General features: G+C 46.9%; 22 non-coding genes across 22 annotated transcripts; all 22 read left to right on the forward strand.

The window, feature by feature from the left end:
• The first annotated feature begins 692 nt into the window (after positions 1–692).
• On the forward strand, positions 693–765 carry TRNAR-ACG (transfer RNA arginine (anticodon ACG)). Its single transcript has one exon. It is a non-coding gene; the product is annotated as a tRNA-Arg (tRNA).
• Positions 766–1,770: 1,005 nt separating this feature from the next.
• Positions 1,771–1,843, forward strand: TRNAR-ACG (transfer RNA arginine (anticodon ACG)). The gene has a single exon. It is a non-coding gene; the product is annotated as a tRNA-Arg (tRNA).
• Positions 1,844–1,851: 8 nt separating this feature from the next.
• TRNAH-GUG (transfer RNA histidin (anticodon GUG)) lies at positions 1,852–1,923 on the forward strand. The gene has a single exon. It is a non-coding gene; the product is annotated as a tRNA-His (tRNA).
• Positions 1,924–2,848: 925 nt separating this feature from the next.
• Positions 2,849–2,921, forward strand: TRNAR-ACG (transfer RNA arginine (anticodon ACG)). The gene has a single exon. It is a non-coding gene; the product is annotated as a tRNA-Arg (tRNA).
• Positions 2,922–2,929: 8 nt separating this feature from the next.
• On the forward strand, positions 2,930–3,001 carry TRNAQ-UUG (transfer RNA glutamine (anticodon UUG)). The gene has a single exon. It is a non-coding gene; the product is annotated as a tRNA-Gln (tRNA).
• A 925-nt stretch (positions 3,002–3,926) lies between these two features.
• On the forward strand, positions 3,927–3,999 carry TRNAR-ACG (transfer RNA arginine (anticodon ACG)). The gene has a single exon. It is a non-coding gene; the product is annotated as a tRNA-Arg (tRNA).
• An 8-nt stretch (positions 4,000–4,007) lies between these two features.
• Positions 4,008–4,079, forward strand: TRNAH-GUG (transfer RNA histidin (anticodon GUG)). The gene has a single exon. It is a non-coding gene; the product is annotated as a tRNA-His (tRNA).
• Positions 4,080–5,004: 925 nt separating this feature from the next.
• TRNAR-ACG (transfer RNA arginine (anticodon ACG)) lies at positions 5,005–5,077 on the forward strand. Its single transcript has one exon. It is a non-coding gene; the product is annotated as a tRNA-Arg (tRNA).
• A 1,005-nt stretch (positions 5,078–6,082) lies between these two features.
• TRNAR-ACG (transfer RNA arginine (anticodon ACG)) lies at positions 6,083–6,155 on the forward strand. Its single transcript has one exon. It is a non-coding gene; the product is annotated as a tRNA-Arg (tRNA).
• Positions 6,156–7,155: 1,000 nt separating this feature from the next.
• TRNAR-ACG (transfer RNA arginine (anticodon ACG)) lies at positions 7,156–7,228 on the forward strand. The gene has a single exon. It is a non-coding gene; the product is annotated as a tRNA-Arg (tRNA).
• Positions 7,229–7,236: 8 nt separating this feature from the next.
• Positions 7,237–7,308, forward strand: TRNAH-GUG (transfer RNA histidin (anticodon GUG)). Its single transcript has one exon. It is a non-coding gene; the product is annotated as a tRNA-His (tRNA).
• A 925-nt stretch (positions 7,309–8,233) lies between these two features.
• Positions 8,234–8,306, forward strand: TRNAR-ACG (transfer RNA arginine (anticodon ACG)). Its single transcript has one exon. It is a non-coding gene; the product is annotated as a tRNA-Arg (tRNA).
• Positions 8,307–9,300: 994 nt separating this feature from the next.
• On the forward strand, positions 9,301–9,373 carry TRNAR-ACG (transfer RNA arginine (anticodon ACG)). Its single transcript has one exon. It is a non-coding gene; the product is annotated as a tRNA-Arg (tRNA).
• Positions 9,374–10,367: 994 nt separating this feature from the next.
• TRNAR-ACG (transfer RNA arginine (anticodon ACG)) lies at positions 10,368–10,440 on the forward strand. The gene has a single exon. It is a non-coding gene; the product is annotated as a tRNA-Arg (tRNA).
• Positions 10,441–11,434: 994 nt separating this feature from the next.
• Positions 11,435–11,507, forward strand: TRNAR-ACG (transfer RNA arginine (anticodon ACG)). Its single transcript has one exon. It is a non-coding gene; the product is annotated as a tRNA-Arg (tRNA).
• Positions 11,508–12,512: 1,005 nt separating this feature from the next.
• Positions 12,513–12,585, forward strand: TRNAR-ACG (transfer RNA arginine (anticodon ACG)). Its single transcript has one exon. It is a non-coding gene; the product is annotated as a tRNA-Arg (tRNA).
• Positions 12,586–12,593: 8 nt separating this feature from the next.
• TRNAH-GUG (transfer RNA histidin (anticodon GUG)) lies at positions 12,594–12,665 on the forward strand. Its single transcript has one exon. It is a non-coding gene; the product is annotated as a tRNA-His (tRNA).
• A 925-nt stretch (positions 12,666–13,590) lies between these two features.
• Positions 13,591–13,663, forward strand: TRNAR-ACG (transfer RNA arginine (anticodon ACG)). The gene has a single exon. It is a non-coding gene; the product is annotated as a tRNA-Arg (tRNA).
• Positions 13,664–13,671: 8 nt separating this feature from the next.
• On the forward strand, positions 13,672–13,743 carry TRNAH-GUG (transfer RNA histidin (anticodon GUG)). Its single transcript has one exon. It is a non-coding gene; the product is annotated as a tRNA-His (tRNA).
• Positions 13,744–14,668: 925 nt separating this feature from the next.
• On the forward strand, positions 14,669–14,741 carry TRNAR-ACG (transfer RNA arginine (anticodon ACG)). The gene has a single exon. It is a non-coding gene; the product is annotated as a tRNA-Arg (tRNA).
• An 8-nt stretch (positions 14,742–14,749) lies between these two features.
• Positions 14,750–14,821, forward strand: TRNAH-GUG (transfer RNA histidin (anticodon GUG)). Its single transcript has one exon. It is a non-coding gene; the product is annotated as a tRNA-His (tRNA).
• A 925-nt stretch (positions 14,822–15,746) lies between these two features.
• On the forward strand, positions 15,747–15,819 carry TRNAR-ACG (transfer RNA arginine (anticodon ACG)). Its single transcript has one exon. It is a non-coding gene; the product is annotated as a tRNA-Arg (tRNA).
• Positions 15,820–16,480: the final 661 nt, after the last annotated feature.

The following is a 16,480-nucleotide window of genomic DNA, read 5'->3' on the forward strand; positions in this document are numbered from 1 at the left end:
CCTTCCCCAAGAAACCCGCACAAGAAAAAGACCTATGTTACACAGAGCACTTGAGCATCAATTCACCTTGGCGCCCATACTTTGGATGGCTGCTAGCAATGCTTAAAGGACAACTCTGCTTTGACATTGTTCTGCACAGACAACTTTAACAGCAGACCCTGATCAATCATGCAGAGATAATGCTTTGAGGATTTTGCTCCTAGAAGGAGATAGAAGAACTTAGCCTGCCGTGCCCCACTCACAACAGACAGCTGCTCAGACAGAGGACCCTTTCCATACTGCTTGGCTTCACTCCTTGTCTTCACCCAGCAACTTTCCCATTAACACTAACTACACTCGGTGCGGCTGCAACAACAACAGCTTAAGAAATGTGTGAATAACTCCGGGACTAGCATACAAAATGTGCCCTGATCCTATAGTGGCTAGTACTCTTTGTTGTGGCTGCAAGCAACCTGGTGTGAATACGGTTTACGGCAGGCTGCTTTCTGCACTCCTCTTGCAACCTTCTTCAAGCTTTTAGAACAGCATTGTGAATATCTGGACTCAGAAAGAGCAAATTCATGACATTTTTATAGAGATTATCTCTCAAAGAAGTTCTCGCTACAGAAGACGTTCAGTAGAATAGGGCACTTCAACGAGGCCCGGTCTCCTTGCGGCCGCAAGAAAAACTTGCTATACATATGTCAGCAGTAGGGCCAGTGGCGCAATGGATAACGCGTCTGACTACGGATCAGAAGATTGTAGGTTTGACTCCTACCTGGCTCGTTTAACATGCCATGATCGTATAGTGGTTAGTACTCTGCGTTGAGGCTGCAACAACCCTGGTTTGAATCCGAGTCACGGCAGGCTCTTTACTTTCTTCCTCTGCAACTATTTCTTCAGGTTGCAACCAATCTAGTGACTTTCTAAAGCATCCAGGAACCTTAGGCTCTGCTTGCTTCACTTCTTCATTACAACATTTTGCCTTTCTCTGCTTTGTAGCATCTTCAAACATCTTCACAAACACCATCCTCACATGGCATCTTGGCCTCACCAGTTGCCAGTCCCTTGCTAAGCCTAGGCCAACTTTCACCACTTGCCTTCCCCAAGAAACCCGCACAAGAAAAAGACCTATGTTACACAGAGCACTTGAGCATCAATTCACCTTGGCGCCCATACTTTGGATGGCTGCTAGCAATGCTTAAAGGACAACTCTGCTTTGACATTGTTCTGCACAGACAACTTTAACAGCAGACCCTGATCAATCATGCAGAGATAATGCTTTGAGGATTTTGCTCCTAGAAGGAGATAGAAGAACTTAGCCTGCCGTGCCCCACTCACAACAGACAGCTGCTCAGACAGAGGACCCTTTCCATACTGCTTGGCTTCACTCCTTGTCTTCACCCAGCAACTTTCCCGTTAACACTAACTACACTCGGTGCGGCTGCAACAACAACAGCTTAAGAAATGTGTGAATAACTCCGGGACTAGCATACAAAATGTGCCCTGATCCTATAGTGGCTAGTACTCTTTGTTATGGCTGCAAGCAACCTGGTGTGAATACGGTTTACGGCAGGCTGCTTTCTGCACTCCTCTTGCAACCTTCTTCAAGCTTTTAGAACAGCATTGTGAATATCTGGACTCAGAGAGAGCAAATTCATGACATTTTTATAGAGATTATCTCTCAAAGAAGTTCTCGCTACAGAAGACGTTCAGTGGAATAGGGCACTTCAACGAGGCCCGGTCTCCTTGCGGCCGCAAGAAAAACTTGCTATACGTATGTCAGCAGTAGGGCCAGTGGCGCAATGGATAACGCGTCTGACTACGGATCAGAAGATTGTAGGTTCGACTCCTACCTGGCTCGATTAACATGCCGTGATCGTATAGTGGTTAGTACTCTGCGTTGTGGCCGCAGCAACCCCGGTTCGAATCCGGGTCACGGCAGGCTCTTTACTTTCTTCCTCTGCAACTATTTCTTCAGGTTGCAACCAATCTAGTGACTTTCTAAAGCATCCAGGAACCTTCGGCTCTGCTTGCTTCACTTCTTCATTACAACATTTTGCCTTTCTCTGCTTTGTAGCATCTTCAAACATCTTCACAAACACCATCCTCACATGGCATCTTGGCCTCACCAGTTGCCAGTCCCTTGCTAAGCCTAGGCCAACTTTCACCACTTGCCTTCCCCAAGAAACCCGCACAAGAAAAAGACCTATGTTACACAGAGCACTTGAGCATCAATTCACCTTGGCGCCCATACTTTGGATGGCTGCTAGCAATGCTTAAAGGACAACTCTGCTTTGACATTGTTCTGCACAGACAACTTTAACAGCAGACCCTGATCAATCATGCAGAGATAATGCTTTGAGGATTTTGCTCCTAGAAGGAGATAGAAGAACTTAGCCTGCCGTGCCCCACTCACAACAGACAGCTGCTCAGACAGAGGACCCTTTCCATACTGCTTGGCTTCACTCCTTGTCTTCACCCAGCAACTTTCCCGTTAACACTAACTACACTCGGTGCGGCTGCAACAACAACAGCTTAAGAAATGTGTGAATAACTCCGGGACTAGCATACAAAATGTGCCCTGATCCTATAGTGGCTAGTACTCTTTGTTATGGCTGCAAGCAACCTGGTGTGAATACGGTTTACGGCAGGCTGCTTTCTGCACTCCTCTTGCAACCTTCTTCAAGCTTTTAGAACAGCATTGTGAATATCTGGACTCAGAGAGAGCAAATTCATGACATTTTTATAGAGATTATCTCTCAAAGAAGTTCTCGCTACAGAAGACGTTCAGTGGAATAGGGCACTTCAACGAGGCCCGGTCTCCTTGCGGCCACAAGAAAAACTTGCTATACATATGTCAGCAGTAGGGCCAGTGGCGCAACGGATAACGCGTCTGACTACGGATCAGAAGATTGTAGGTTCGACTCCTACCTGGCTCGATTAACATGCCGTGATCGTATAGTGGTTAGTACTCTGCGTTTTGGCCGCAGCAACCCTGGTTCGAATCCGGGTCATGGCAGGCTCTTTACTTTCTTCCTCTGCAACTATTTCTTCAGGTTGCAACCAATCTAGTGACTTTCTAAAGCATCCAGGAACCTTCGGCTCTGCTTGCTTCACTTCTTCATTACAACATTTTGCCTTTCTCTGCTTTGTAGCATCTTCAAACATCTTCACAAACACCATCCTCACATGGCATCTTGGCCTCACCAGTTGCCAGTCCCTTGCTAAGCCTAGGCCAACTTTCACCACTTGCCTTCCCCAAGAAACCCGCACAAGAAAAAGACCTATGTTACACAGAGCACTTGAGCATCAATTCACCTTGGCGCCCATACTTTGGATGGCTGCTAGCAATGCTTAAAGGACAACTCTGCTTTGACATTGTTCTGCACAGACAACTTTAACAGCAGACCCTGATCAATCATGCAGAGATAATGCTTTGAGGATTTTGCTCCTAGAAGGAGATAGAAGAACTTAGCCTGCCGTGCCCCACTCACAACAGACAGCTGCTCAGACAGAGGACCCTTTCCATACTGCTTGGCTTCACTCCTTGTCTTCACCCAGCAACTTTCCCGTTAACACTAACTACACTCGGTGCGGCTGCAACAACAACAGCTTAAGAAATGTGTGAATAACTCCGGGACTAGCATACAAAATGTGCCCTGATCCTATAGTGGCTAGTACTCTTTGTTATGGCTGCAAGCAACCTGGTGTGAATACGGTTTACGGCAGGCTGCTTTCTGCACTCCTCTTGCAACCTTCTTCAAGCTTTTAGAACAGCATTGTGAATATCTGGACTCAGAGAGAGCAAATTCATGACATTTTTATAGAGATTATCTCTCAAAGAAGTTCTCGCTACAGAAGACGTTCAGTGGAATAGGGCACTTCAACGAGGCCCGGTCTCCTTGCGGCCGCAAGAAAAACTTGCTATACGTATGTCAGCAGTAGGGCCAGTGGCGCAATGGATAACGCGTCTGACTACGGATCAGAAGATTGTAGGTTCGACTCCTACCTGGCTCGATTAACATGCCGTGATCGTATAGTGGTTAGTACTCTGCGTTGTGGCCGCAGCAACCCCGGTTCGAATCCGGGTCACGGCAGGCTCTTTACTTTCTTCCTCTGCAACTATTTCTTCAGGTTGCAACCAATCTAGTGACTTTCTAAAGCATCCAGGAACCTTCGGCTCTGCTTGCTTCACTTCTTCATTACAACATTTTGCCTTTCTCTGCTTTGTAGCATCTTCAAACATCTTCACAAACACCATCCTCACATGGCATCTTGGCCTCACCAGTTGCCAGTCCCTTGCTAAGCCTAGGCCAACTTTCACCACTTGCCTTCCCCAAGAAACCCGCACAAGAAAAAGACCTATGTTACACAGAGCACTTGAGCATCAATTCACCTTGGCGCCCATACTTTGGATGGCTGCTAGCAATGCTTAAAGGACAACTCTGCTTTGACATTGTTCTGCACAGACAACTTTAACAGCAGACCCTGATCAATCATGCAGAGATAATGCTTTGAGGATTTTGCTCCTAGAAGGAGATAGAAGAACTTAGCTTGCCGTGCCCCACTCACAACAGACAGCTGCTCAGACAGAGGACCCTTTCCATACTGCTTGGCTTCACTCCTTGTCTTCACCCAGCAACTTTCCCATTAACACTAACTACACTCGGTGCGGCTGCAACAACAACAGCTTAAGAAATGTGTGAATAACTCCGGGACTAGCATACAAAATGTGCCCTGATCCTATAGTGGCTAGTACTCTTTGTTGTGGCTGCAAGCAACCTGGTGTGAATACGGTTTACGGCAGGCTGCTTTCTGCACTCCTCTTGCAACCTTCTTCAAGCTTTTAGAACAGCATTGTGAATATCTGGACTCAGAAAGAGCAAATTCATGACATTTTTATAGAGATTATCTCTCAAAGAAGTTCTCGCTACAGAAGACGTTCAGTAGAATAGGGCACTTCAACGAGGCCCGGTCTCCTTGCGGCCGCAAGAAAAACTTGCTATACATATGTCAGCAGTAGGGCCAGTGGCGCAATGGATAACGCGTCTGACTACGGATCAGAAGATTGTAGGTTTGACTCCTACCTGGCTCGTTTAACATGCCATGATCGTATAGTGGTTAGTACTCTGCGTTGAGGCTGCAACAACCCTGGTTTGAATCCGAGTCACGGCAGGCTCTTTACTTTCTTCCTCTGCAACTATTTCTTCAGGTTGCAACCAATCTAGTGACTTTCTAAAGCATCCAGGAACCTTAGGCTCTGCTTGCTTCACTTCTTCATTACAACATTTTGCCTTTCTCTGCTTTGTAGCATCTTCAAACATCTTCACAAACACCATCCTCACATGGCATCTTGGCCTCACCAGTTGCCAGTCCCTTGCTAAGCCTAGGCCAACTTTCACCACTTGCCTTCCCCAAGAAACCCGCACAAGAAAAAGACCTATGTTACACAGAGCACTTGAGCATCAATTCACCTTGGCGCCCATACTTTGGATGGCTGCTAGCAATGCTTAAAGGACAACTCTGCTTTGACATTGTTCTGCACAGACAACTTTAACAGCAGACCCTGATCAATCATGCAGAGATAATGCTTTGAGGATTTTGCTCCTAGAAGGAGATAGAAGAACTTAGCCTGCCGTGCCCCACTCACAACAGACAGCTGCTCAGACAGAGGACCCTTTCCATACTGCTTGGCTTCACTCCTTGTCTTCACCCAGCAACTTTCCCGTTAACACTAACTACACTCGGTGCGGCTGCAACAACAACAGCTTAAGAAATGTGTGAATAACTCCGGGACTAGCATACAAAATGTGCCCTGATCCTATAGTGGCTAGTACTCTTTGTTATGGCTGCAAGCAACCTGGTGTGAATACGGTTTACGGCAGGCTGCTTTCTGCACTCCTCTTGCAACCTTCTTCAAGCTTTTAGAACAGCATTGTGAATATCTGGACTCAGAGAGAGCAAATTCATGACATTTTTATAGAGATTATCTCTCAAAGAAGTTCTCGCTACAGAAGACGTTCAGTGGAATAGGGCACTTCAACGAGGCCCGGTCTCCTTGCGGCCGCAAGAAAAACTTGCTATACGTATGTCAGCAGTAGGGCCAGTGGCGCAATGGATAACGCGTCTGACTACGGATCAGAAGATTGTAGGTTCGACTCCTACCTGGCTCGATTGCCGTGATCGTATAGTGGTTAGTACTCTGCGTTGTGGCCGCAGCAACCCGGGTTCGAATCCGGGTCACGGCAGGCTCTTTACTTTCTTCCTCTGCAACTATTTCTTCAGGTTGCAACCAATCTAGTGACTTTCTAAAGCATCCAGGAACCTTAGGCTCTGCTTGCTTCACTTCTTCATTACAACATTTTGCCTTTCTCTGCTTTGTAGCATCTTCAAACATCTTCACAAACACCATCCTCACATGGCATCTTGGCCTCACCAGTTGCCAGTCCCTTGCTAAGCCTAGGCCAACTTTCACCACTTGCCTTCCCCAAGAAACCCGCACAAGAAAAAGACCTATGTTACACAGAGCACTTGAGCATCAATTCACCTTGGCGCCCATACTTTGGATGGCTGCTAGCAATGCTTAAAGGACAACTCTGCTTTGACATTGTTCTGCACAGACAACTTTAACAGCAGACCCTGATCAATCATGCAGAGATAATGCTTTGAGGATTTTGCTCCTAGAAGGAGATAGAAGAACTTAGCCTGCCGTGCCCCACTCACAACAGACAGCTGCTCAGACAGAGGACCCTTTCCATACTGCTTGGCTTCACTCCTTGTCTTCACCCAGCAACTTTCCCGTTAACACTAACTACACTCGGTGCGGCTGCAACAACAACAGCTTAAGAAATGTGTGAATAACTCCGGGACTAGCATACAAAATGTGCCCTGATCCTATAGTGGCTAGTACTCTTTGTTATGGCTGCAAGCAACCTGGTGTGAATACGGTTTACGGCAGGCTGCTTTCTGCACTCCTCTTGCAACCTTCTTCAAGCTTTTAGAACAGCATTGTGAATATCTGGACTCAGAGAGAGCAAATTCATGACATTTTTATAGAGATTATCTCTCAAAGAAGTTCTCGCTACAGAAGACGTTCAGTGGAATAGGGCACTTCAACGAGGCCCGGTCTCCTTGCGGCCGCAAGAAAAACTTGCTATACGTATGTCAGCAGTAGGGCCAGTGGCGCAATGGATAACGCGTCTGACTACGGATCAGAAGATTGTAGGTTCGACTCCTACCTGGCTCGATTAACATGCCGTGATCGTATAGTGGTTAGTACTCTGCGTTGTGGCCGCAGCAACCCCGGTTCGAATCCGGGTCACGGCAGGCTCTTTACTTTCTTCCTCTGCAACTATTTCTTCAGGTTGCAACCAATCTAGTGACTTTCTAAAGCATCCAGGAACCTTCGGCTCTGCTTGCTTCACTTCTTCATTACAACATTTTGCCTTTCTCTGCTTTGTAGCATCTTCAAACATCTTCACAAACACCATCCTCACATGGCATCTTGGCCTCACCAGTTGCCAGTCCCTTGCTAAGCCTAGGCCAACTTTCACCACTTGCCTTCCCCAAGAAACCCGCACAAGAAAAAGACCTATGTTACACAGAGCACTTGAGCATCAATTCACCTTGGCGCCCATACTTTGGATGGCTGCTAGCAATGCTTAAAGGACAACTCTGCTTTGACATTGTTCTGCACAGACAACTTTAACAGCAGACCCTGATCAATCATGCAGAGATAATGCTTTGAGGATTTTGCTCCTAGAAGGAGATAGAAGAACTTAGCCTGCCGTGCCCCACTCACAACAGACAGCTGCTCAGACAGAGGACCCTTTCCATACTGCTTGGCTTCACTCCTTGTCTTCACCCAGCAACTTTCCCGTTAACACTAACTACACTCGGTGCGGCTGCAACAACAACAGCTTAAGAAATGTGTGAATAACTCCGGGACTAGCATACAAAATGTGCCCTGATCCTATAGTGGCTAGTACTCTTTGTTATGGCTGCAAGCAACCTGGTGTGAATACGGTTTACGGCAGGCTGCTTTCTGCACTCCTCTTGCAACCTTCTTCAAGCTTTTAGAACAGCATTGTGAATATCTGGACTCAGAGAGAGCAAATTCATGACATTTTTATAGAGATTATCTCTCAAAGAAGTTCTCGCTACAGAAGACGTTCAGTGGAATAGGGCACTTCAACGAGGCCCGGTCTCCTTGCGGCCGCAAGAAAAACTTGCTATACGTATGTCAGCAGTAGGGCCAGTGGCGCAATGGATAACGCGTCTGACTACGGATCAGAAGATTGTAGGTTCGACTCCTACCTGGCTCGATTAACATGCCGTGATCGTATAGTGGTTAGTACTCTGCGTTGTGGCCGCAGCAACCCCGGGTCACGGCAGGCTCTTTACTTTCTTCCTCTGCAACTATTTCTTCAGGTTGCAACCAATCTAGTGACTTTCTAAAGCATCCAGGAACCTTCGGCTCTGCTTGCTTCACTTCTTCATTACAACATTTTGCCTTTCTCTGCTTTGTAGCATCTTCAAACATCTTCACAAACACCATCCTCACATGGCATCTTGGCCTCACCAGTTGCCAGTCCCTTGCTAAGCCTAGGCCAACTTTCACCACTTGCCTTCCCCAAGAAACCCGCACAAGAAAAAGACCTATGTTACACAGAGCACTTGAGCATCAATTCACCTTGGCGCCCATACTTTGGATGGCTGCTAGCAATGCTTAAAGGACAACTCTGCTTTGACATTGTTCTGCACAGACAACTTTAACAGCAGACCCTGATCAATCATGCAGAGATAATGCTTTGAGGATTTTGCTCCTAGAAGGAGATAGAAGAACTTAGCCTGCCGTGCCCCACTCACAACAGACAGCTGCTCAGACAGAGGACCCTTTCCATACTGCTTGGCTTCACTCCTTGTCTTCACCCAGCAACTTTCCCGTTAACACTAACTACACTCGGTGCGGCTGCAACAACAACAGCTTAAGAAATGTGTGAATAACTCCGGGACTAGCATACAAGATGTGCCCTGATCCTATAGTGGCTAGTACTCTTTGTTATGGCTGCAAGCAACCTGGTGTGAATACGGTTTACGGCAGGCTGCTTTCTGCACTCCTCTTGCAACCTTCTTCAAGCTTTTAGAACAGCATTGTGAATATCTGGACTCAGAGAGAGCAAATTCATGACATTTTTATAGAGATTATCTCTCAAAGAAGTTCTCGCTACAGAAGACGTTCAGTGGAATAGGGCACTTCAACGAGGCCCGGTCTCCTTGCGGCCGCAAGAAAAACTTGCTATACGTATGTCAGCAGTAGGGCCAGTGGCGCAATGGATAACGCGTCTGACTACGGATCAGAAGATTGTAAGTTCGACTCCTACCTGGCTCGATTAACATGCCGTGATCGTATAGTGGTTAGTACTCTGCGTTGTGGCCACAGCAACCCCGGGTCACGGCAGGCTCTTTACTTTCTTCCTCTGCAACTATTTCTTCAGGTTGCAACCAATCTAGTGACTTTCTAAAGCATCCAGGAACCTTCGGCTCTGCTTGCTTCACTTCTTCATTACAACATTTTGCCTTTCTCTGCTTTGTAGCATCTTCAAACATCTTCACAAACACCATCCTCACATGGCATCTTGGCCTCACCAGTTGCCAGTCCCTTGCTAAGCCTAGGCCAACTTTCACCACTTGCCTTCCCCAAGAAACCCGCACAAGAAAAAGACCTATGTTACACAGAGCACTTGAGCATCAATTCACCTTGGCGCCCATACTTTGGATGGCTGCTAGCAATGCTTAAAGGACAACTCTGCTTTGACATTGTTCTGCACAGACAACTTTAACAGCAGACCCTGATCAATCATGCAGAGATAATGCTTTGAGGATTTTGCTCCTAGAAGGAGATAGAAGAACTTAGCCTGCCGTGCCCCACTCACAACAGACAGCTGCTCAGACAGAGGACCCTTTCCATACTGCTTGGCTTCACTCCTTGTCTTCACCCAGCAACTTTCCCGTTAACACTAACTACACTCGGTGCGGCTGCAACAACAACAGCTTAAGAAATGTGTGAATAACTCCGGGACTAGCATACAAAATGTGCCCTGATCCTATAGTGGCTAGTACTCTTTGTTATGGCTGCAAGCAACCTGGTGTGAATACGGTTTACGGCAGGCTGCTTTCTGCACTCCTCTTGCAACCTTCTTCAAGCTTTTAGAACAGCATTGTGAATATCTGGACTCAGAGAGAGCAAATTCATGACATTTTTATAGAGATTATCTCTCAAAGAAGTTCTCGCTACAGAAGACGTTCAGTGGAATAGGGCACTTCAACGAGGCCCGGTCTCCTTGCGGCCGCAAGAAAAACTTGCTATACGTATGTCAGCAGTAGGGCCAGTGGCGCAATGGATAACGCGTCTGACTACGGATCAGAAGATTGTAGGTTCGACTCCTACCTGGCTCGATTAACATGCCGTGATCGTATAGTGGTTAGTACTCTGCGTTGTGGCCGCAGCAACCCCGGGTCACGGCAGGCTCTTTACTTTCTTCCTCTGCAACTATTTCTTCAGGTTGCAACCAATCTAGTGACTTTCTAAAGCATCCAGGAACCTTCGGCTCTGCTTGCTTCACTTCTTCATTACAACATTTTGCCTTTCTCTGCTTTGTAGCATCTTCAAACATCTTCACAAACACCATCCTCACATGGCATCTTGGCCTCACCAGTTGCCAGTCCCTTGCTAAGCCTAGGCCAACTTTCACCACTTGCCTTCCCCAAGAAACCCGCACAAGAAAAAGACCTATGTTACACAGAGCACTTGAGCATCAATTCACCTTGGCGCCCATACTTTGGATGGCTGCTAGCAATGCTTAAAGGACAACTCTGCTTTGACATTGTTCTGCACAGACAACTTTAACAGCAGACCCTGATCAATCATGCAGAGATAATGCTTTGAGGATTTTGCTCCTAGAAGGAGATAGAAGAACTTAGCCTGCCGTGCCCCACTCACAACAGACAGCTGCTCAGACAGAGGACCCTTTCCATACTGCTTGGCTTCACTCCTTGTCTTCACCCAGCAACTTTCCCGTTAACACTAACTACACTCGGTGCGGCTGCAACAACAACAGCTTAAGAAATGTGTGAATAACTCCGGGACTAGCATACAAAATGTGCCCTGATCCTATAGTGGCTAGTACTCTTTGTTATGGCTGCAAGCAACCTGGTGTGAATACGGTTTACGGCAGGCTGCTTTCTGCACTCCTCTTGCAACCTTCTTCAAGCTTTTAGAACAACATTGTGAATATCTGGACTCAGAGAGAGCAAATTCATGACATTTTTATAGAGATTATCTCTCAAAGAAGTTCTCGCTACAGAAGACGTTCAGTGGAATAGGGCACTTCAACGAGGCCCGGTCTCCTTGCGGCCGCAAGAAAAACTTGCTATACGTATGTCAGCAGTAGGGCCAGTGGCGCAATGGATAACGCGTCTGACTACGGATCAGAAGATTGTAGGTTCGACTCCTACCTGGCTCGATTAACATGCCGTGATCGTATAGTGGTTAGTACTCTGCGTTGTGGCCGCAGCAACCCCGGTTCGAATCTGGGTCATGGCAGGCTCTTTACTTTCTTCCTCTGCAACTATTTCTTCAGGTTGCAACCAATCTAGTGACTTTCTAAAGCATCCAGGAACCTTCGGCTCTGCTTGCTTCACTTCTTCATTACAGCATTTTGCCTTTCTCTGCTTTGTAGCATCTTCAAACATCTTCACAAACACCATCCTCACATGGCATCTTGGCCTCACCAGTTGCCAGTCCCTTGCTAAGCCTAGGCCAACTTTCACCACTTGCCTTCCCCAAGAAACCCGCACAAGAAAAAGACCTATGTTACACAGAGCACTTGAGCATCAATTCACCTTGGCGCCCATACTTTGGATGGCTGCTAGCAATGCTTAAAGGACAACTCTGCTTTGACATTGTTCTGCACAGACAACTTTAACAGCAGACCCTGATCAATCATGCAGAGATAATGCTTTGAGGATTTTGCTCCTAGAAGGAGATAGAAGAACTTAGCCTGCCGTGCCCCACTCACAACAGACAGCTGCTCAGACAGAGGACCCTTTCCATACTGCTTGGCTTCACTCCTTGTCTTCACCCAGCAACTTTCCCGTTAACACTAACTACACTCGGTGCGGCTGCAACAACAACAGCTTAAGAAATGTGTGAATAACTCCGGGACTAGCATACAAAATGTGCCCTGATCCTATAGTGGCTAGTACTCTTTGTTATGGCTGCAAGCAACCTGGTGTGAATACGGTTTACGGCAGGCTGCTTTCTGCACTCCTCTTGCAACCTTCTTTAAGCTTTTAGAACAGCATTGTGAATATCTGGACTCAGAGAGAGCAAATTCATGACATTTTTATAGAGATTATCTCTCAAAGAAGTTCTCGCTACAGAAGACGTTCAGTGGAATAGGGCACTTCAACGAGGCCCGGTCTCCTTGCGGCCGCAAGAAAAACTTGCTATACGTATGTCAACAGTAGGGCCAGTGGCGCAATGGATAACGCGTCTGACTACGGATCAGAAGATTGTAGGTTCGACTCCTACCTGGCTCGATTAACATGCCGTGATCGTATAGTGGTTAGTACTCTGCGTTGTGGCTGCAGCAACCCCGGTTCGAATCCGGGTCACGGCAGGCTCTTTACTTTCTTCCTCTGCAACTATTTCTTCAGGTTGCAACCAATCTAGTGACTTTCTAAAGCATCCAGGAACCTTCGGCTCTGCTTGCTTCACTTCTTCATTACAACATTTTGCCTTTCTCTGCTTTGTAGCATCTTCAAACATCTTCACAAACACCATCCTCACATGGCATCTTGGCCTCACCAGTTGCCAGTCCCTTGCTAAGCCTAGGCCAACTTTCACCACTTGCCTTCCCCAAGAAACCCGCACAAGAAAAAGACCTATGTTACACAGAGCACTTGAGCATCAATTCACCTTGGCGCCCATACTTTGGATGGCTGCTAGCAATGCTTAAAGGACAACTCTGCTTTGACATTGTTCTGCACAGACAACTTTAACAGCAGACCCTGATCAATCATGCAGAGATAATGCTTTGAGGATTTTGCTCCTAGAAGGAGATAGAAGAACTTAGCCTGCCGTGCCCCACTCACAACAGACAGCTGCTCAGACAGAGGACCCTTTCCATACTGCTTGGCTTCACTCCTTGTCTTCACCCAGCAACTTTCCCATTAACACTAACTACACTCGGTGCGGCTGCAACAACAACAGCTTAAGAAATGTGTGAATAACTCCGGGACTAGCATACAAAATGTGCCCTGATCCTATAGTGGCTAGTACTCTTTGTTATGGCTGCAAGCAACCTGGTGTGAATACGGTTTACGGCAGGCTGCTTTCTGCACTCCTCTTGCAACCTTCTTCAAGCTTTTAGAACAGCATTGTGAATATCTGGACTCAGAGAGAGCAAATTCATGACATTTTTATAGAGATTATCTCTCAAAGAAGTTCTCGCTACAGAAGACGTTCAGTGGAATAGGGCACTTCAACGAGGCCCGGTCTCCTTGCGGCCACAAGAAAAACTTGCTATACATATGTCAGCAGTAGGGCCAGTGGCGCAACGGATAACGCGTCTGACTACGGATCAGAAGATTGTAGGTTCGACTCCTACCTGGCTCGATTAACATGCCGTGATCGTATAGTGGTTAGTACTCTGCGTTGTGGCCGCAGCAACCCTGGTTCGAATCCGGGTCATGGCAGGCTCTTTACTTTCTTCCTCTGCAACTATTTCTTCAGGTTGCAACCAATCTAGTGACTTTCTAAAGCATCCAGGAACCTTCGGCTCTGCTTGCTTCACTTCTTCATTACAACATTTTGCCTTTCTCTGCTTTGTAGCATCTTCAAACATCTTCACAAACACCATCCTCACATGGCATCTTGGCCTCACCAGTTGCCAGTCCCTTGCTAAGCCTAGGCCAACTTTCACCACTTGCCTTCCCCAAGAAACCCGCACAAGAAAAAGACCTATGTTACACAGAGCACTTGAGCATCAATTCACCTTGGCGCCCATACTTTGGATGGCTGCTAGCAATGCTTAAAGGACAACTCTGCTTTGACATTGTTCTGCACAGACAACTTTAACAGCAGACCCTGATCAATCATGCAGAGATAATGCTTTGAGGATTTTGCTCCTAGAAGGAGATAGAAGAACTTAGCCTGCCGTGCCCCACTCACAACAGACAGCTGCTCAGACAGAGGACCCTTTCCATACTGCTTGGCTTCACTCCTTGTCTTCACCCAGCAACTTTCCCGTTAACACTAACTACACTCGGTGCGGCTGCAACAACAACAGCTTAAGAAATGTGTGAATAACTCCGGGACTAGCATACAAAATGTGCCCTGATCCTATAGTGGCTAGTACTCTTTGTTATGGCTGCAAGCAACCTGGTGTGAATACGGTTTACGGCAGGCTGCTTTCTGCACTCCTCTTGCAACCTTCTTCAAGCTTTTAGAACAGCATTGTGAATATCTGGACTCAGAGAGAGCAAATTCATGACATTTTTATAGAGATTATCTCTCAAAGAAGTTCTCGCTACAGAAGACGTTCAGTGGAATAGGGCACTTCAACGAGGCCCGGTCTCCTTGCGGCCGCAAGAAAAACTTGCTATACGTATGTCAGCAGTAGGGCCAGTGGCGCAATGGATAACGCGTCTGACTACGGATCAGAAGATTGTAGGTTCGACTCCTACCTGGCTCGATTAACATGCTGTGATCGTATAGTGGTTAGTACTCTGCGTTGTGGCCGCAGCAACCCCGGTTCGAATCCGGGTCACGGCAGGCTCTTTACTTTCTTCCTCTGCAACTATTTCTTCAGGTTGCAACCAATCTAGTGACTTTCTAAAGCATCCAGGAACCTTCGGCTCTGCTTGCTTCACTTCTTCATTACAACATTTTGCCTTTCTCTGCTTTGTAGCATCTTCAAACATCTTCACAAACACCATCCTCACATGGCATCTTGGCCTCACCAGTTGCCAGTCCCTTGCTAAGCCTAGGCCAACTTTCACCACTTGCCTTCCCCAAGAAACCCGCACAAGAAAAAGACCTATGTTACACAGAGCACTTGAGCATCAATTCACCTTGGCGCCCATACTTTGGATGGCTGCTAGCAATGCTTAAAGGACAACTCTGCTTTGACATTGTTCTGCACAGACAACTTTAACAGCAGACCCTGATCAATCATGCAGAGATAATGCTTTGAGGATTTTGCTCCTAGAAGGAGATAGAAGAACTTAGCCTGCCGTGCCCCACTCACAACAGACAGCTGCTCAGACAGAGGACCCTTTCCATACTGCTTGGCTTCACTCCTTGTCTTCACCCAGCAACTTTCCCATTAACACTAACTACACTCGGTGCGGCTGCAACAACAACAGCTTAAGAAATGTGTGAATAACTCCGGGACTAGCATACAAAATGTGCCCTGATCCTATAGTGGCTAGTACTCTTTGTTGTGGCTGCAAGCAACCTGGTGTGAATACGGTTTACGGCAGGCTGCTTTCTGCACTCCTCTTGCAACCTTCTTCAAGCTTTTAGAACAGCATTGTGAATATCTGGACTCAGAAAGAGCAAATTCATGACATTTTTATAGAGATTATCTCTCAAAGAAGTTCTCGCTACAGAAGACGTTCAGTAGAATAGGGCACTTCAACGAGGCCCGGTCTCCTTGCGGCCGCAAGAAAAACTTGCTATACATATGTCAGCAGTAGGGCCAGTGGCGCAATGGATAACGCGTCTGACTACGGATCAGAAGATTGTAGGTTTGACTCCTACCTGGCTCGTTTAACATGCCATGATCGTATAGTGGTTAGTACTCTGCGTTGAGGCTGCAACAACCCTGGTTTGAATCCGAGTCACGGCAGGCTCTTTACTTTCTTCCTCTGCAACTATTTCTTCAGGTTGCAACCAATCTAGTGACTTTCTAAAGCATCCAGGAACCTTAGGCTCTGCTTGCTTCACTTCTTCATTACAACATTTTGCCTTTCTCTGCTTTGTAGCATCTTCAAACATCTTCACAAACACCATCCTCACATGGCATCTTGGCCTCACCAGTTGCCAGTCCCTTGCTAAGCCTAGGCCAACTTTCACCACTTGCCTTCCCCAAGAAACCCGCACAAGAAAAAGACCTATGTTACACAGAGCACTTGAGCATCAATTCACCTTGGCGCCCATACTTTGGATGGCTGCTAGCAATGCTTAAAGGACAACTCTGCTTTGACATTGTTCTGCACAGACAACTTTAACAGCAGACCCTGATCAATCATGCAGAGATAATGCTTTGAGGATTTTGCTCCTAGAAGGAGATAGAAGAACTTAGCCTGCCGTGCCCCACTCACAACAGACAGCTGCTCAGACAGAGGACCCTTTCCATACTGCTTGGCTTCACTCCTTGTCTTCACCCAGCAACTTTCCCGTTAACACTAACTACACTCGGTGCGGCTG

The sequence above is a fragment of the Hyperolius riggenbachi genome, chromosome 3 (assembly GCF_040937935.1).
Source record: "Hyperolius riggenbachi isolate aHypRig1 chromosome 3, aHypRig1.pri, whole genome shotgun sequence".
Taxonomy (NCBI): domain Eukaryota; kingdom Metazoa; phylum Chordata; class Amphibia; order Anura; family Hyperoliidae; genus Hyperolius; species Hyperolius riggenbachi.